General features: G+C 46.9%; 1 protein-coding gene and 1 long non-coding RNA gene across 8 annotated transcripts in view; one reads left to right on the forward strand and one right to left on the reverse strand.

Annotated features, from left to right (window-relative positions):
- The first annotated feature begins 620 nt into the window (after positions 1 to 620).
- Positions 621 to 16,889, forward strand: LOC104909513 (uncharacterized). Of its 3 annotated transcripts, none has more exons than XR_014881853.1 (4): positions 621 to 1,388; positions 1,737 to 1,872; positions 6,031 to 6,244; positions 6,871 to 16,889. It is a non-coding gene; the product is annotated as an uncharacterized LOC104909513 (long non-coding RNA). The 3 variants fall into 3 exon arrangements; XR_014881852.1 differs by having other exon boundaries at positions 622 to 1,414; positions 1,734 to 1,872; XR_792378.4 differs by having other exon boundaries at positions 624 to 1,414.
- The window catches only part of LOC100543660 (calpain-13), a 35,510-nt gene continuing 34,305 nt past the window's right edge, over positions 16,526 to 17,730 (reverse strand). For all 5 annotated transcript variants that reach the window (XR_792379.4, XM_010706521.4, XM_010706519.2 and 2 more), the window contains one exon: positions 16,526 to 17,398. The gene's annotated coding sequence lies outside the window, so the exon portion shown is untranslated. The remainder of the gene's footprint in view (positions 17,399 to 17,730) is intronic.

Below are 17,730 nucleotides of genomic sequence, written 5' to 3' on the forward strand. Positions count from 1 at the left end.
CACTGAACAAAATATTGTATGTCTTGTCTGGCATTAAAGAAAATAATAGTAAAGAAAGCTAAAGCTCTCACCTTCTGTCTGCCCTCAGCACTCCCTGTTTGGTTCAATACAACTGGCAGAAGGTTCAGTTTTATTTCGTGAGGACTGTGAATCAGATGGCAAGTTACCTCGACCAGAAATTATTAGCACAGTCGGTGCTTATAATGTGCTCGAGTGACTCTCTTGTCCTAGAGTGCAATTGGAAGGAAACGGTTCTGCTGAGGCACAGCAGAGGCAGAGGACTCATGTCTGTCCTTGCTGAACCTCTCAAGAGTCCCGGCTCAGGGTGTCTCGATCTACACTCTAAATGCCTACCTTAGCTTTTAATTGAAAAGCTGAAGCTCTTGGACTTGCTGTGACTCTTCTGCAGCCACAGCCAGACCACACGACTGTACAACAGCTTAAAAGCCCACCGGGGCACTCAACAAGCCTTTCCTGCAGCAAAGAGCAGTCACGGAGACAGGAGCCCAGCCAGAAGCATATCATCTGTTGTCTTCATTTCCACACCGAAGTTATCTGCAGAGCATCTGTTTCAGGGCTGCAGCAGAGCTGCTTGGGCCCTTACGCTGGGTGAGGACAAACCTGACTTTGCAGTCACTCGATGGTGACATCTCCATGGAGTGTGTGCCTTCTCCAGCCTCTTCTGGATGGATGCTGACCTCTCAGGAAGGTTCCTCTTTTATATCTTTCCATGCGGAAAGAGGAGGATCTTTGCCAGGAGCCCCAAAACGCAAACATAAGGAAGTGTGTAGGCATGATCACAGCAAGGGCTTGGATCTGCCTCTATGTGAGGTGTGAAGGTTAAAGGCAGTCTCTCAGCTTTCTACCACAGCTAATGACAGAAAGTGCTAAGTGAGAGAGTGCCTAATTAGGGATTAATGAGAAAGGAACCTGTGGTTTTATTATCTGTTGGATATGAGCTCTGTGGATGAGCAGGAGAGCTTGCATTAGCTGCTTCCTGCAGAGTCTTCACAGAAGAAAAATCCTTAGCAGGCCCAGAGGTGGAGGAGGGAGCAGTGCTCAGCATCCCCCTCTGCAGGCTCCGGCAGACCCCAGACCGGTGGTCCTGTGGATTTCTGTCAGCAAGGGGACACTACGTGATTTTGTAGAACCTCTTTGAGGGTCAAAGGGGCTCCAGCTCTATGACAGCAGCATGCCCTTGTGTTTTGGCACACGTGTCCCTTTTTCTCAGCCTGTTGGCAAGCCGTGACATGTCAGGAGAGGGCTGGTCCAGGAACAAAAGCAGAGTTCTTTGCTTCGTCGTAGGACCATGCCTCCTCTCCTTTCTGTGATGAAGCTGCCAGCAAGAAACACAGGTTACTGAAAGAGGTTGGATCATTGGCTGTTAGGTAAAGACAAGGATAACGCCAGGGAGGTAAAACACTTAATCTTTAATTAGCTCCGTTGTTCTAAGCTGTTGCATAAAAGCTATTAAAGTTATAATAGGACATAATGTATGCTTGCACAGTAAGAACAACAAATATAGGCAGAACAGTCTTGGTCATAAATATCCCTCAATCCACCGCAGCAGACCTCTCTGCCATCATTATGCAACTCATGGCCAGCCTGGCTGAGCAGTGCCAAACAAACAGCCAGTACCGAATGCATTTAATGGCAGCAGCCCCTCCTCTTTCTAAACAATATGTGCAAACATGTCTTTCTGTCCCCTGGGGCTTTCATTGTTTTATGATTAGCAGGTCCCTGAATGTTCCTTGAGGAGAGACATCAAGACAAACCTACTGCAGGCCTTCCCCAGTCCATGGGGCTCTTGCTGCATGTGCCACAAGGAGACAGAGGCCAAGGGCTACATCACTGTGTAAAAACATCGTTTATGTAAGTGTTTCTCATGTCTATTAATTCTGTGCTTCCTTCTGTATTTTGAATGTTTTAATGATTATTCTGCATTTTGCCATTCAGTTGTTGCAGTAACATCTAGGCCCTAAAGTTGTCAGTCGTGATTTTTGTGAGATCACAGCCCAACTCCATTAGCCTTGTTATTTGATAAAAAGCTCATGAACTTTTTAAGCTTTCTGTATTGACACAACATGCTGTTAGGTGCTCTCTTTGTTTTATTAACAAAACCAGGCACCTTTTCTGAACAAAACCAGGTTCCTTTTCTAGCTCTAAACCATTGTACAGCTAGGTATGAAGTCCTTTGCTTACTTCTGTTCCAAGGGAAGTCAGTCAGTGTGATCTTTCTGGATTTCAGCAGTGTGTATGATACTGTTTCTCACAGTATCCTTCTGGACAAAATGCCCAGCATACAACTAGACACAGGCATGGTGCGATGGGTGAGCAGCTGGCTGATGGGTCAGGCCCAAAGGGTTGTAATAAATGGGTCACATCAGGCTGGCAGCCAGTCACTAGTGGGTCACACAGGGCTCCATTTCACGGCCAGTTCTCTTGAGTGTTTTCAGAAATTATCTGGATACAGGACTTCAAATTAAACAAGAGCCAGTGTTGGATTCTCAACCTGGGATGAGGCAGTGCTGGTTATATGAACAGACCAGGTCCAGCGCTGCAACAAGGCCAGGGAGGGGCTGTCCCTTCTGTGCTGTGCAGGCCGCACACCTCCAGCACTGGGTGCAGTCTGGGTGCCACAGTGTAAGGACATAAGCTGTTAGAGAGCATCCAAAGGAGGGCCACAAAGATGGGAAGAGTCGGTAGAGAGAGTGGCTGAGGCCCCTGGATTTGCTCAGCCCAGAGCAGAGGAGCAGAGGGGAGGCCCGAGGCTGCAGGTCCTCATAGGGAGCAGAGGGCAGTGCTGAGCTCTGCTCTGTGTGACAGCAGCAGGGCCCGAGGGAACGGCATGGAGCTGCGTCAGGGGAGGGTTGGGGGATCAGGGAAAGGCTCTGCTCCAGAGCTCAGGGAGCATTGGAACACTGATCTCAGCCATAGAGTTTGGGTTTTGAGTGGTGCTGTGTGGGGTCAATGATCCTTGTAGGTCTCTTCCAACTTGAGATATTCTGTGATTCAGTGGTCTCCTGATTGGCCAAATGCTCTCACATGCAATTAAGAAACAAATCCTTTTTTTTTTTTTTTTTTTAAATCTAGGCCTTTCTATATCCTGCTTGGTCTTATTTGTATTCATTCCCTTCTCATTATTGCTAAAAGCCTTCATACTGTGCACAGAGATTTCAGCTGTCAGCAGCAAAAAAAAAAGAAACCACCGCCACATGGCAAACAGCACTCTAACACCAAAGCTTCCCAGCCCTCTTCTTAGCCTCTAGCTGCAGATCACGCCCATTTCAGATTTTAAAATCCGTCTAACTAAAACTTTGCCCAATACAAGTGGGTGCAACAAGTCAGCGACACTGAAGACATTCATCATTAAGGTTGGAAAAGACTTCTAAGGTCATCTAGTCCAACCATCCACCTACCACCAATATTGCCCACTGAACCGTGTCCCTTAGTACTACATTTACATATTACTTGAACACCTTTAGGGACAGTGACTTCACCACCTCCCTGGGCAGCCCATTCCAGTGCCTGACCACTCTTTCAGAGACGAAGTTTTTCCTAACACCCAACCTAAACCTCCCCTGGTACAACTTAAGGCCATTCCCTCTCATCCTATCACTGTTATGTGGGAAAAAAAACTGACCCCCACCTCGCCACAACCTCCTTTCAGGCAGTTGCAGAGGGCAGTAAGGTCTCCCCTGAGCCTCCTCTTTTCCAGACAAAGTGCTCCAGACAAGATGCTGCCTATTGGAGGCATTTATATAATTGAAGTGGTCTATATTTATCAGAAGTGCATGGAGTTCCTACCTCAAGGGTTGGATGCCCAGCAACTTGGAAAACATTAGCTTTCCTAATGAATCATCAGGGAGAAGAACCTAAAAATATGACTGAGCTCTAAGAGGACATGTCCTGGAGCTCAGGGAGCCAAAGTCAGGTAGCACCAAGTGCCATCCTGGAACTGGCTATAGTTGCAATGCTATGCTCAGAAACTCATTGCTGTGAGAGAGCAGAACCTGTGCTGGATCCTCATTTCAGCTGTAGTGTTTGATGTTGAGCCTGTGTTGAGCTAAAGAGAAAGACTCCTGACTCACACAGCGGTCTGCTGAAGATGTTTTGAGGACTGCTCTTGCTGCTTCATCTTGAAACTGAAAGCCAACACAGATTCAGCTTTGCCTGGGAGATCCTACTGCATGTGGCTGGAGACAGCCTGAGGGGTATTTCTGCTGTTGTGCATGAACAGAAGTGGTTAAGGAGAGATATCTTAGGCAAATAGAACAACTGGAGGAGAATAATGAATTGTCTCTTGTTTGTTTTTTACTGTTGTAAGTGGTTATGTTTCCCCACCGTACCTGAGAACACAGCTTAGTTTGGGCAGAGTGGTCCTCTCTCTGCAGGCCTATGCTGATTTTGTGCAGTGTCTAGTATGTGACAACTGTCTTTTTAAGCTCTTAATCACTATGTCCTGGATCATAATTCTGCCTTCCCTTATACTAAATGGAAGACCTGCCTGCTAGAGGCAGAGATTGGCCCTACAGCCTGTCCTGCTGCGTGGTCTTCTCAGTGTATTGATGGTCCACTTCGGTGACCATCTTGATGGCTCTGCATCCCTGTAGTGCTCCTTGCAATGCCTTTGGTCCCCAGCATCACCTAGTTCAGCATCCTGCTCCATACAATCTGTGTGTTTGTGAAAGGTGGCACAAAAGCAGTATGTGCAGTTCACACAGTGAATCCACTTGAAATGCAACACAATGATAGAGAAGTTAAACTGCATGGAGCCAGTGAATTAGTGACCCATCACAACCAAGGTCAGTGTGCCTCTCAGTAGCATCCACAAAGCAGTCATTCAAGTAAAATAAATCCCCAGGGCTCACTCTGACCCATCTGGAGCCTCCACATTTTGTTACGGTTTGGAAAAGCTTCATCAGAAGGTGTTCTCTCATTGCTATTGTTACAAGTTTCCAAAGAACAGCTCTCTCCTGTGAATGCCAGGCTTGAGGTTACCTAAATGAGCTATAGAGCTTCCCGACTCTACAGCCAGTACAAATTTAGCCCTGAAAGAGGGATACTGCTGAGCTGTGGGCTATGAGAAGAAGCAGAGTCTTGTGGATGGTGGAAGTGATGCGCAGAGTGAAAAGACAGGAGGTGCAGCAACTCAGGGTCTTCCCCAGGATGGAGGGACACAGGCACGGGCTGCCGTCATGTTGGTGCTCTGCACAGATGTCTGTATGCACTCTTTGCATGAACTGCACCTGGATGCTTGCCTGTAAGGCTCCTGTGGTCACTGCCCAGCCCACCCAGTGACCTGGACACCCATTGGTGGGGCTAGACTAGTCTTCCTGAACTATTGCTCCAAGCACCTGGGGGCACTCCCTGCCACTCCTGGCTGTGATTTGTCCACCCAATCCAGTACCACCAGCATGGATGCACTGGTCAGTCCTGGGAAATGAGGCTCTGTTGCACAGCAACCAAGGAAAGACACTGATCCAAAACTAACTGTGGAGCTGCTCTGCACACTGCATATTTCTTAAGCAAGGTAATTTATTTGGAAGAGAGCTGATTCTGGCAGTGCTCCTCATGCACATTTTCTCCTCTCCTCCATCCTCCATGCAGACAGCTCTGCAGTTCCAGAGCTCCTCTCTCCTGCCCTGGCTGTGAGTCCCTATCCTGCAAGAGCTGCTGCAATTGCTTTTTATTTTTAAGCCCTGTGCCACAAATACCTGATCTTGATCATCCACTTGCAGCCCCAACCGCTTCACATGTTCTCATTTAGCCAGCAATAGTAACTAAATGGACCCTATGGGTGCACAGGGTGGAGATGGCAGGCCAGTGTGCCCACAGCTGCTCCCCTAAGCAAAGACTGCAGGGGCTGGGCTCACATAAACCCTGCCAGATTTTCTACTGGCAACAAAGAAGGTCCTTCAGAAGGAGTTAATGGGATGGAAAAGTGGATTATGGCCTTTGTGATGGTATTTTCCTGGTTTAGGACCCAATTTAAGATAACCTTTCTTTTTCTTTTTTTTAATCCTTCAGCCCACCTCATGAGGAAGGATACAGTAGACCCTCATCCGTCATTTGGCTGTGTGCAAGGAGATGCATGTGATAAATCAATCTGAGAGGAAGCGTGACCCCCCAAAGCAGGGCTACTGCTGAAGAGGATACGGGCCCGCAGGCTGTCATGCAAGGAAGGATATTAGTGCAGACTCAGTCAAGAGAGAAAGCCAGTCCACCACACTCAGGCTTGGCTGTAAGTACCCAGGCATTCAGAAGTGTTGAACTCGGTGTTCTGGGCTTGAGTTTTGGTGGCACTTGCTCACAGCTGGCTTATTGAGCTCCCAAAATCACTGCAGAGTCTCCTAATGCAAAGGCACTTGGCAAGCTTTCCCTTATTCCTTGGGCTGAAAGGTGAAGTTGAACCTGGAGGATTCATGAGTGCTCTACCACATTTTTGAGGTGCAAAGCCAAGCACATGCAAAGAGGGATTTGCCATGGTGCATGCAAAGATACGGGAAGTGATGGGAGCCTGCTCGTGGGAAGGAATGGTGCCGTGCTGTGGTGATGGGAGAAAATATGCTGCAGCCAGTACTCATTTAGGGGCCAGAAATGTGCTTTTGGTACTACAGCCAGGTCTGCTGCAAAATTTCAGCTTGTCAGGAACGCCCAGGACGCTCAGTATGCCCTTCTGAGAGATCCTTCACCCTGGGCCAGGCACTGATACATAAATTAACATTTTTCCCCCAGCTTTCAGAAGAGGCTTACAGCAGGTTCTCTAATTGCACAAGTGTTTAGCACGACTTGACTAAATTTCTCCAGGCACTGCTAATGAAAGTGAATCTACTGGAATGACAAATGTCTTCCTCTTCTCACCCACAGCTGCTGCAACCGCTTCTCGTGCTCCAGTGCTGCCTTGCTGACTCTTGGATGCTGCCTGTGCAAGGCCCAGCACTCTGCATGGGCCTGCCTTGCCTGCTTGGTGCAGGTTATCAGTGGTCAGTTCCTGTTTCAGCAAATAGCTCTGGTGGAAAAGGACTGATCTGTAAGTCTCTTGTTGTCCTCCTGTCCATGCTTGGTGGGGAGTCTGAATAAAATACATTGGATGCTGCAGGAAGACACAAAATTTAAATAAATTCCCCTTCCTTCTCAGTAATCAAAATGTTTCTCTCCTAAGAGCCCCTTGATTAATCGATCTCGCAACTGACAAATCGAGGCTGGGAATTCAAAATCCAATTGAAATGGAGGAAAACAACATTATGCACCATCTGATGCAGTCAGCGATGTCACAGAATGAAATGACTGCAGAAAAATAGGGCCTTGTGCTGGAGGAGCCTCCATTAAGATGTGGCGAGGGTATTATTAAGTAAAAGAACATTGATTTTGTTTGAAGGATTTGGCCGTCCATATTAAATATCAGCTCGGTAATGTGATCTCAGTAGTTGCTTGAAATGTCAGACTCACTTGGCTACATCTGTTTGCTGGGGCTGCTGCCGGAAAATGGAAATGAAAATTTCATTCTTTATCAGCCATTGGTCTGCATTAGCAACTTGATAGGCTTCACCCATATGGGGCTGAATTAGCATATGAGCTCACTACAGGGAATATAGGTATGCCAGGAACGCTGGTGTCTATCAAACATGTGTGACAGTAACAAGATGAGTAATTTCTGCAGGCAGAAGCAGCCACCATAGCGGGATATTTCAAAGCCAGGAACCTCTGTAAGCTCTGGGCTTTCATGTGACGTGCACTATGGATCCAACGCCGGGCCAGGTCTTCTGCTGCATGAGTACACGCAGTGCTGCTGGCTTCAGCTCCACGTTCCTGCTTTGGGAGAGCACGGAGCCTGCATCTCTGCACCCACGGACACTGCTTCTGTCAGGTACCCAAATACCAGTGCCCTTGGTACTGAGGGAGGTAGAAACACATCTGTGTTCTGTGTGAGTCCTGCTGAAGGCAGCCCTTGGCTGGGGCAGCCTACGAGGCCACCTGTCACTGCTGGGGACGTTTGTCTGAGTTTCTGGGAGAGGTGCTCAGCGCTGCCACCAGCTCAACCTGCCAAGAAGAAAGCAGCAGCCATGTCGCAGCCTGGGCAGGGGTTGGGACTGGGTGGGCTGTTGCATCCGTACCAACCCAAGACATTCTATGATATTTTCTACAGAAAAAAAAAAAAAAGAAATGGGAGAAGAAAATGGAAAGAGGATAATTTTGTGTTTGTTGGGTGAGCGTGGTAGCCACAGAGTACAAAGGGCAAAATACACATGGAAAGCAAAACACAGAAGCATTTGTGTGATGCCAGCAATTTTTCTTTCCTTTTCTGAAAAAGGAGCTGTATGAATGTGAGGTGTGAGATTTTGCTCTTTTAAATGGCTGAGTCAAACACCATCTTAATTACAGAGAGCAGTGCAGGAACATGAAGGACACAGAATGACCGTGTTTTGTCATTCCTCCTGCAGACTCAACACGTGTCGCGAGTGGGAAGAAGGGAAAGGATTGTGATAGAATTCAGATAGGATTTGGATAGCAGTTTTCAAATGAAATTTAAAGGTTATTCTTAGACCCAAATGCAGGGTGCTGCTCCAAGCATGAGCAGACCGGCAAACGATCTGCATTTTTCCACTTAATATTATTTCTAGGGATGTGTTTACAACATAAGCAGAAAGAATTACAAATGTTATACTGGGTACATTGTCAAAATACATACCAACAGAGCAATAGCTGGAATTTATAGATTTTCTTAATCTATAGATTTTCTTCTCTAGAACTGACCACTGATACTATTTTTTATTTTGCAAATGAGCAGTAGTCCATGTGGCAAAAGCCAAATGTGGAGGAGGATCCTAAGAAGTGGTTATTGGCCACAGTGACTGTTTTCCTTAGGGGTTTGGTGACCACTGGAGACAGATCACTAGCATCCCTATCTGAGTGCTGCAGTATGGGGTTGGTTTGGTGTTTTGCTGCCCTTGCATTCACTCTCTCTTGCAAGCTTCCCCAGATGCTGCCCTTCCTTCCAAGCAGCAAAGGGGGAAGGACGCTGCCACCCTACACACTCCCCTTTGAGGCCGCGTTTTGCTGTCCTGGCATGTGCGCATTGACTCCACCGCCGCCCTCCATTGAGCTGTGCACCGAATGATGATGAAGTGACATCGTCATGGCAACACGTGTTGACTTCCGGTTGCATAGCAACCTGATGCAGGCTGATGTAAGAGGTGTGCTTGTTTCCTCTGCTGGCTGCGCTCCTTTGATGTGTCTATGAGATTCGGGCTTGTTTTAGTCTATTTTCTTTCATTTTCTGGACATGTTGTGACATCAGCGTGATGCTGTGTGTGTGCACAGAGGAAAAGAGATAAAGCTTATCTCCTTCAAACGCCCTCCTTGGGCACTGAGATACACAGCTCGTTTTTAGAGGCTCGATAGCATTCAGTCTTGTCATTATTTTGTGCAATATAGACTCGAGGAGACCGGAAGACACAAGCTTCCCTCTTGATTTGGCATAGTCTTTTCCAAATGCCCAATATCCTTGTGTGTTGGGCAAGTCTGCTTTTCCTGGCATCACAGTTCAGTGCCATAGGGAAGCTGCAGGTCTGATTTTTGTGCATTGTCAGCTGGGTTTGCTGTTTCATGGGGGCATCTGCAGTAAAGGAAGACTACTAAATCTTTGTTTACAGTCATCAGATTGAATTTTTGCATCCGACAGGAAATGATAAAAATCTGCAATGTCCTTGCTGAAGGCTGTGTTTCTTTATACTGAAGCAGAAGAAAGTTTGTCCATGTAGATCAATGGAAGATGGAGAAGCACTTCTGGTAATGGCCTGCATGGCCCCAGGGAGAGAATTAGAATATCCTGAGTTGGATCACCGAGTCCAACTCCTGAAGCAGCAGGTTATGAGACAGTCTGGAATGGGAAAGGACAACATGCCCTTATGGACCAGGCTCTGCTTTAGGGTACCACAGATGTAGGGCCACCATGGGAATGCCAGGATCTCCTCTGTCAGGCACCTCAACTCAGAGAGAGGTGAAACTGGAGATAAGGGCCTCCTGCATACAGACCTGTGCCAATATCTTTTTGTACGACGTGAGGTGGTAAGACTGGGCACTTGAGGATGGCACCTGTGCCATCATTCATGAGCAGGCATTGCCCTAACTGGTTTTGGAGAGAGACTGCTTAGCATGGGAACCTACTGGTGTCCATTAAGGGGAAAAAGTCCCCACCCCCGTCAGAAAATTCGTGTATGCCTGGTAACTCCAAAATCTAAATTCTGATCACAGTAAATACACAGTAAATAAGTAAAAAAATGCTGTCGGGTTTCATCAGTGTGGCATCACCAGTGCTGTAATGTAGTGGTTTCAGAGTCAAAACACACCTGTAACCAAATTTTCCTATTATCGGGTCCAGGAGATGTAGATGCAGAAATCTGCAAGGAGATATTGATCATTTATCATGCCAAAGACAGGCTGAATCTCTGTATACATCAGTCCTCAAATGTGTGGGGTGTTATTTAGTGATGGCAGCCTCCAAACAGCTCTTCCACATGACTGATGGCAGCAGAAAATCATCTGTCACTGCTTGGCTTCAGGCTTTTCCAGCAAAACCATGTGTTTGTCAAAGAAGAAAAATACTTTGACAAAATCTGTGGGAGGCTGTGAGAGCTCAAACCCAAAAAAGTTGTTGTTGGCTTTTGACATGTGCTTGGGAGAGGCTGTGGCAGCCTTTAAAAGACCTCTTCAGTATCACAGAGATGACTAACTGGCTAGCACAGCTCTCCCACTTCTCACCCATGCCCTTCACCTCTCCTCTGTATGAGAGAGAATCTCTCTCATTTCTTCTCTCAAATTTCTTCTACCTCTGTAGGGGCATTAACAAACTGCATTTATGATTTCTTTCCTGTCCCATCCCAACCCATTTGGCCTTATCACTTCTTGAGGAACACAAAGATTTGTTAAATATCCCATTGTTTTCACACTTATTCCTGGGAACTAAATCTCAGCTCTGAACAGAGGAGCACGTGGACGTGTGGCACATCGTCCTGCTCACAGCCTTGGCACTGCTGTCAGATGAGCTGAAGAATTAAGCCCCACAGAGGTGGGAGCGCTGACCTTGCTTACAACAGCTCTTCTGCTGACTATTGTGCTTGGATGAATCACTTATTCTTGTCTGCCTAATTATTTTGCTTTGCAGCCCATTCACAAGAAAACGGGGAGCACTGGGTCTGCTTCCTGACCAGGAGTGAAAACAGCCATGCTGGTGGATGATGCTTGCTTTTACTTTTGAGGGAATGCAATTGCTGCTTTTTTCTTTTTTCATCAAAGACTGAGGCAACTAGTCTGTTTATAGATTGATCTGTTTGCTTCAGTTTTGTCTCCTTTGATTGATTTTCTGGAAGTCAGACGTGAGTGGTTTGGTGGAGAAGAATGCACTCCCATGCGTTTGGCACCGTGCCTGTCCAGGAAACAAAGGAAAATGATTTTTTTCTGAGCAACTCCATGTCCTTGCAGCCTTTTTGACTGCAGGCAAAAATGTTCTGTGACTTTCATACTGGGGCTTTCATTGCACTTCCCAGTGCATAAACGAGGCGGCAAGAAAAGCATCTGGGCTGATGTAAGACTGAGCAGTCAGTCTGCCAAGAGAGACAATTGCCTGTGTTATATGTCTTTGTGGACAGGTATTGTCTGACCAACTCCTGGACAGATGTGCTGGAGAGATCTCCAACCAGTCTAGTACGGCCTTCACTTACTGCTCGAGAGGTCTTTCTAGTATTCAGTTTCTACCTTTCTTCAAACAGTTGGCATCTTTTTTAATCCCAGCTCAACCTATCTTTCCCCATCAGTCATATTTGGAAGAGCCATGGTTATTCTCATTGCCCTGCAATGGGCAGCACAACAGGACCCTGCCCAGGGTCCTACCTCTTCTCTTGGTCTAGGGAAGACCATTGCCCTTTGCTGGGCTCCTGGCTCTATACTGAGCTCCACCACAGCCAAGGTATCGCGTTCCAGATGCTCCCAAGAGGATTTCATCTCATGTAGGTTTCAGGATGGGCACCACACTGGGCTCCTGCCCTTTGCAGCGCAGTGATGCTTTGGTGGCTCCCTGTCACAGCTCTGAGGACAGGGCTAGTGTCAGGGCAGATGCTGTGTGGGCTGTTATGGCTCAGAGATGCAACAGCTGTCAGAGATGTGTCATGCTGCAAGAGGAAATAAGGAAATAAAAGCCCAAAACCAAAGGCAAAAACAAGCGGTAGCGATTTGCCTCCAAAGTCGCTCATTCCAACCGTGCTTGAAAACTGCCTCTGCATAACATGTAGTGCTATATTTGTCTGTGAGGCAGGGAGAGAGGGAGAGAAAATATTTTTCCGTTGAGGTCATTCTTGCTCACTTTTTCCTCTAAGAAGACCAACATGCTCCTTCACCCTTGCTGTTGCCCACCGTGCTGCAGACTCACAGCCCTGGGTTCCCCTTGATAACAGCAGGCAGAGTCTTCAGAGCTCCAGTTTTCACATCTCTTTGCAATTTCTTTCCCAGTTGTTATCTTCTATCCCTGCATCAATCCCACTCACACCTTCAACTCACTCCCAGGAATGTCCAAGCAAGAAGAGGCAGTGAGAAGCCTCAGCCTGTGGCTGGTTTCCCATGGTCCAGAGCAGTTACAAGGGAAAAGCATCAAAAGGGTGGTGATGAAAAGGAAAATGGACTGAAGTAGGAACATGAAAATGATGTATATTATGCAGACCTCAGCTGGAACACCTCTTCTTCCCCTGCCCAGGGAGATGTCCGATCCTGCAACAAAGAGTTTCTCTAACACTATCCTTGAAACACCTTTAATGTTTTAGTGTAGGCAAGGTTTGGTTTTTCCTATAGAGGGATCATAGGATCACAAAACTATGGTTCAACTCTTTTGTTTGTTTGTTTTTGGCTTGAAAATACCCCCACAGCTGGAAGACTTTAATATTACCACAGGAAAACTAAATGGAACTACTGACATTTCTAATTCCCTGGGTACCAAGCTCAAAAATGCAAAACGGCAGCTGTGCAATTCACGGAGAGCTGTTGTGTCTTTTCTTGCTGGGTTGTGGCTGTCAGAAATGAAGATTACTTCATTTGAAGAGCCTTTAAGCTGTGCTTGAAACAAAGCAGGAAAAGCTGGCAGCTTGCAAGACCTGCTGATGGCTTCCTGCACTGAGAAAGGGGCAGCACGGAGGAGCTGTGAGAATGAGCTCCCTACGAAGCACTTGTTTGCAGAGCCCACTCATGGGCCAGTTTTCACAGAATCACAGAATCAGTAAGGTTGGAAAGGACCACTAAGATCATCATGTCCAACCACCAACCCATCCCTACCACTCCCACTGACCATGTCCCTCAGTGCCACCTCTCCATGGTTCTTGAACACCTCCAGGATGGAGTCACACTCCATCACTTTTCACGGATTTGCCAAGTGGAGACAAATGAGGAGCCAAAATCCTGCTTCCTTATCTGAACTTCTTTGTACAGCAAAGCATATAAAAAAAAAAACCTGTGAAACTCTAATCTCTATTTCCAAGTGTAAGAATGTTATTATGTTTATTATCTATTTCATAGAATGGTTTGATTTGGAAGAGAACCTTAAAGGCCATCTAGTCCAACTGCCCTGCAGTAAGCAGGGACACCCACAGCTCCATCAGGTGCTCAGAGCCCCGTCCAGCCTTATCTTGGATGTCTCCAAGGATAGGGCATCCACCACCTCTCTGGGCAACCTGTGCAGTGCCTCACCACTCTTAGTGTAAAAATCTTTTTCCCTATTCCCAACCTAGATGTCACCTCTTTTAATTTGAAACCATTTCCTCTTTTCCTATCACAGCAGACCCCGCTGAAGAGCCTGCCCTCTTCTTTCTTCTAGCCACACATTAGATACTGACAGGCCGCTCTCAGGCCTCCCTGTACCCTTCCCTTCTCCAGGCTGCACAGCCCCAGCTCTCAGCCTGTCCTCACAGGGAGGTGTTCCATCCCTTGGCCCATTTTTGTGGCCCTCCTCTGGACACACTCCAAAAGAAGATAAGAAGATGGTGAGAGGAGAGGAAGTTCCCACAATGGACAAAGGTTGTGATTCAGCTCCCTTTCCTGAAAAAAAAAAGTGGGCAAGATGTAACATGAGCGCCTTGTAGATATGATGCTGGTGTTGCAGCAAGCAGATGGATCCTGCTGGTGTCACATTGGCTCTATTGAAGTGAAGTGGGATGAGACAGCTGGGACACAAGCATCCTGGGCCCTGTCCCACCCACCCCTGGTCCTGCAGATTTGGTCTCTTCCTGCATATGCAGCTGTAAGTGGATTCCAGCAGGATTGGTAGGGATTTGGGAGAGGCAGATTAGAGAGCTAGCTGTGGGCTAATGCAATTATGGAAAAGTAGTTCAACGACTAGAATTACATGCCCCCACCCCAACACAGAATTATACCTGGGATTTGAGCAAATTTAGGATAAACAGACATCGGACATGAGATGTGGAAATTACAAAAGATCTGGAAAGAGGCCAGTGCCTGCTGCTGAAGGAACAGTCCTGGTATTCTTGTCATCGATCAGAGCCTTTGCATGGACCCAGCCCTGGGCCAGGCTGCCCTTCTCCATAGGCAAAAGCCGAAGCCCCCCCCTCCCCTCTCAGCTCTCCAGACTCATCCTTTGCTCAAGTGAAGTTCCAGGTGGTGGAGGCCCACAAATTGCCACCACTAACAGCAAGTACCTCACCCAGCTGTACCAGGCTGAGATTGCCACACTTCTAGCAGAAAGCTGCAGTCTTGCCTCTAAGAGCCATGAAGCCACTATTGTCTTAATTATGTGTCATCTCTGCGTGTATTTTATCTGAAATATTGAATAATTCTTTGGTCATATTTCTGGCAAGCTGGATAAGCCAGCAAACTGAACACCCAGACATCCAGTCTGCAAGGGTAGCACACAAGGTTCTTTGGCTGATGCTGAGAAGCCAATGGGCCTGAACTACAGATGATTTCCTATTATTCCACTGCTAACCACCAAGCTGTCGTCATTTTGGGAAACTCCAACCGTCCTGTGTAACCTGCTGGTCAGCTTCTCTGCTCAGTGCAGTATGAGATCCTCTGCTTTCTCCTCTGCTAACTTCAGCAGCAGCTGCTCTCCTCACTCTTGCCATGCTGATGGCAGAGCATGGACCGGTATTTAAGCAGGGAAGGGAGAATCTAGCATTGCCACATCAAGCTGCGAATTAGGTTTGTTTCCAAACTGCCATTTAAGCCATTAAAAGGGGAAAACAGATACTTTTCCTCAAAGGGAAAAGAGGTTACGAGAAAGGCACTACATCAAATGCTTTCACTCCTAAGAGGTACCAGAGGGATGGTGGAGGCCCCGAGGTTTGTCCTCAGCTGAAGCTTTTCAGCTCTTTTCTCCACACCCCGCATCCCGAGGCCCACCTGCTGGATGCTCCACGGAGACGCCTCGGCTTTGCTGCTTCGGAGAGCCTCGAAACGAGTCTGCAGAGCAAGCGTGCCATCTGCAGCCCGTGTCTGGGACTGCGGGAGGCTCTGCTGCGCCAACTGCAGGGGTGGGCAAGCAGCCCCTTCCTTAAATAGCCCTTCCTTCGCAGCTAAACTGCCCGTGCTTAAACTTCCCAGAGGTGAGAACAGGAGAAATGGGTTTTTAAGAGGGATGAAGAGACTGAATGAGAGACATTTCCCTAACAATCGAGTCGTTAAAACACACAAATTACAAATTAAAATGAGGTAAGGCTCATGGGTGTGCTGCCCTATCAGGAGTGCAGAGGGTTTACAGCTGTGCTCTTTCTCAAGGGTTCTTCTCCAACCCATCCATTTTACAAGTGAAAGGGAGAAAAAGTTTCATTCAGGTGCTTTGGCCCAGCAACTCCAACTGGCTGAAGCTCTGCATGTCTTTGGTTGTGGGGTTTTGCCCATGCAGACATTAAGGAGTTTGCCTGTTTCGCCAAAGAGTGGATCATAGAATCACTAAGGCTGGAAAAGACCTCTAAGATCACAATGTCCATCCCCACTAACCGTGTCCCTCCCTAGTTGACCCTAGGCCTTCCTAAAGGCTCTCCAGTTGTTCAGTCAAAATTAAATGGGAGTTTCAGCAATCCTGCCCTTTTCTTAATCTTTTTTTTGCTCTGCTACTGACTTAGAGAAAGAAATAACTCTTCTACATCTCAGTTCCTCCATCAAGACAACAGAACCAATTCACCCACAAAGTGTCTTGAAAGCCACTAATGCCTAATGGCACAGATTTTTGGTCAGTGGTATGGCAGAAACGCATTATTATACTGAAATATCCAGATGCTCGTGCTTAACATCTCACACAAAATCACCATCTCAGTCCACTCATCAGGTAAATTATGCCTTTATGAGTGACTCTTGAATGCTTCTAACACAGGTCACTGGGAATCTGGCCACTGTTGGTCCAGCAGCACTGCAGGCACGTCCTGGAGAGCCTGCATGGACAGCAAACTGCGTCTTGAGTCGTTCCCAACAGCACGACCAACTCCCCCCCACAACTGTAACAAATGAAATTGCACCAGAAATACAGAAGTGATTTTTCATAATGTGATTTAATGGAAACTGAATTCCTCTATCCCATACTCTGAACTTTGGCTTTAGAAAGTGTCTGCTATCTATGAAAAAGTGTCTGCAACAACGTGCTTCCACCTCCGGGCAGCAGAGATGAGTGAGTGCTGACATCTGCCTTCTCTAGCACTTGCTTCTATTAAATTGACATTAAAAGAGAGGGCTGGAGCTGTGGTGTGCTGTATGCCTTGAGGTACAAATGTTCACAGGGAATGCATCAGGGGATGCCTTCATCCCCTGAATGGTCAAACAGTTCCTCCTAAAGAGATCCCCCATCTCCTTTCCTAAATGCATTCCTTTTAAACACACGTTGCTATTTGCACAGCAATCTTTCTCCTCACACAACCAGCTTTGATTCAGAGGTGTTTCTGTGGCAGCTTGGCATTTGGAGCTGAATAGGACTGAATCTAATATATGGCATATTAAACGAGGAGATGCTGTTTCCTAAAGTGGGTGTCTATGTTCCTTGTTTAATGAGCATCAGCCTCATGTGGCAGTTTGTCCCATGGGGAAGGGAGCTGGGTAGGTGCCCTGAAACTATAGCATATAACATTTCCTCAGGGTGCTACAAAAGGTGATATCCTCACCACTAAAAAAATGCCAGGCTTGCCCCAGTAGATGAATAGAATGGAACATCAGATCACTTTTATCATCGTGCTTAAAGAATGGAGGTGAAGTTTGTGTGGGGGTTACTGAGAAATTACAGATATTTTTCAGTTTTAAGTACCGTGACATGTAAGCAAATAAGAAAACTCAGCTTCATGCCTCCAGCGTTTGGTTTTTCTAGAGCCCCATGGACGACCTGGAGGTGCCTCATACCAAATTGGAGAAAAGCCACCTGAAAGAGAAGTAAAGAGATTTGATCAGAACACAGACATCTGGAGGTCAGGCTTTGGAAATCATTGAGACTATTTTGCACATCAGAATTTTGCAACGCAATCCAGGTGTTATTCCACACTACTCATGATTTGTCTGGCTGTAGTTTGAAGAGTTTCTGTCCTCTGAGGGGCCCGTGCTGATGCTGCCCAATCAACATTTGCAAGCAAGTGGGGAACTGCTGAAGTGAAAGCTTACAAACACCCTACAGGCAAAATTTCATTCAAAACTGGTAAGTGAAAATTATGATTAATGATCTATTTGCAGAAGTTATGATCGGTTTATGAATGATTC

The sequence above is a fragment of the Meleagris gallopavo genome, chromosome 2 (assembly GCF_905368555.1).
Source record: "Meleagris gallopavo chromosome 2, MGAL_WU_HG_1.1, whole genome shotgun sequence".
In the NCBI taxonomy this organism is placed as follows: domain Eukaryota; kingdom Metazoa; phylum Chordata; class Aves; order Galliformes; family Phasianidae; genus Meleagris; species Meleagris gallopavo.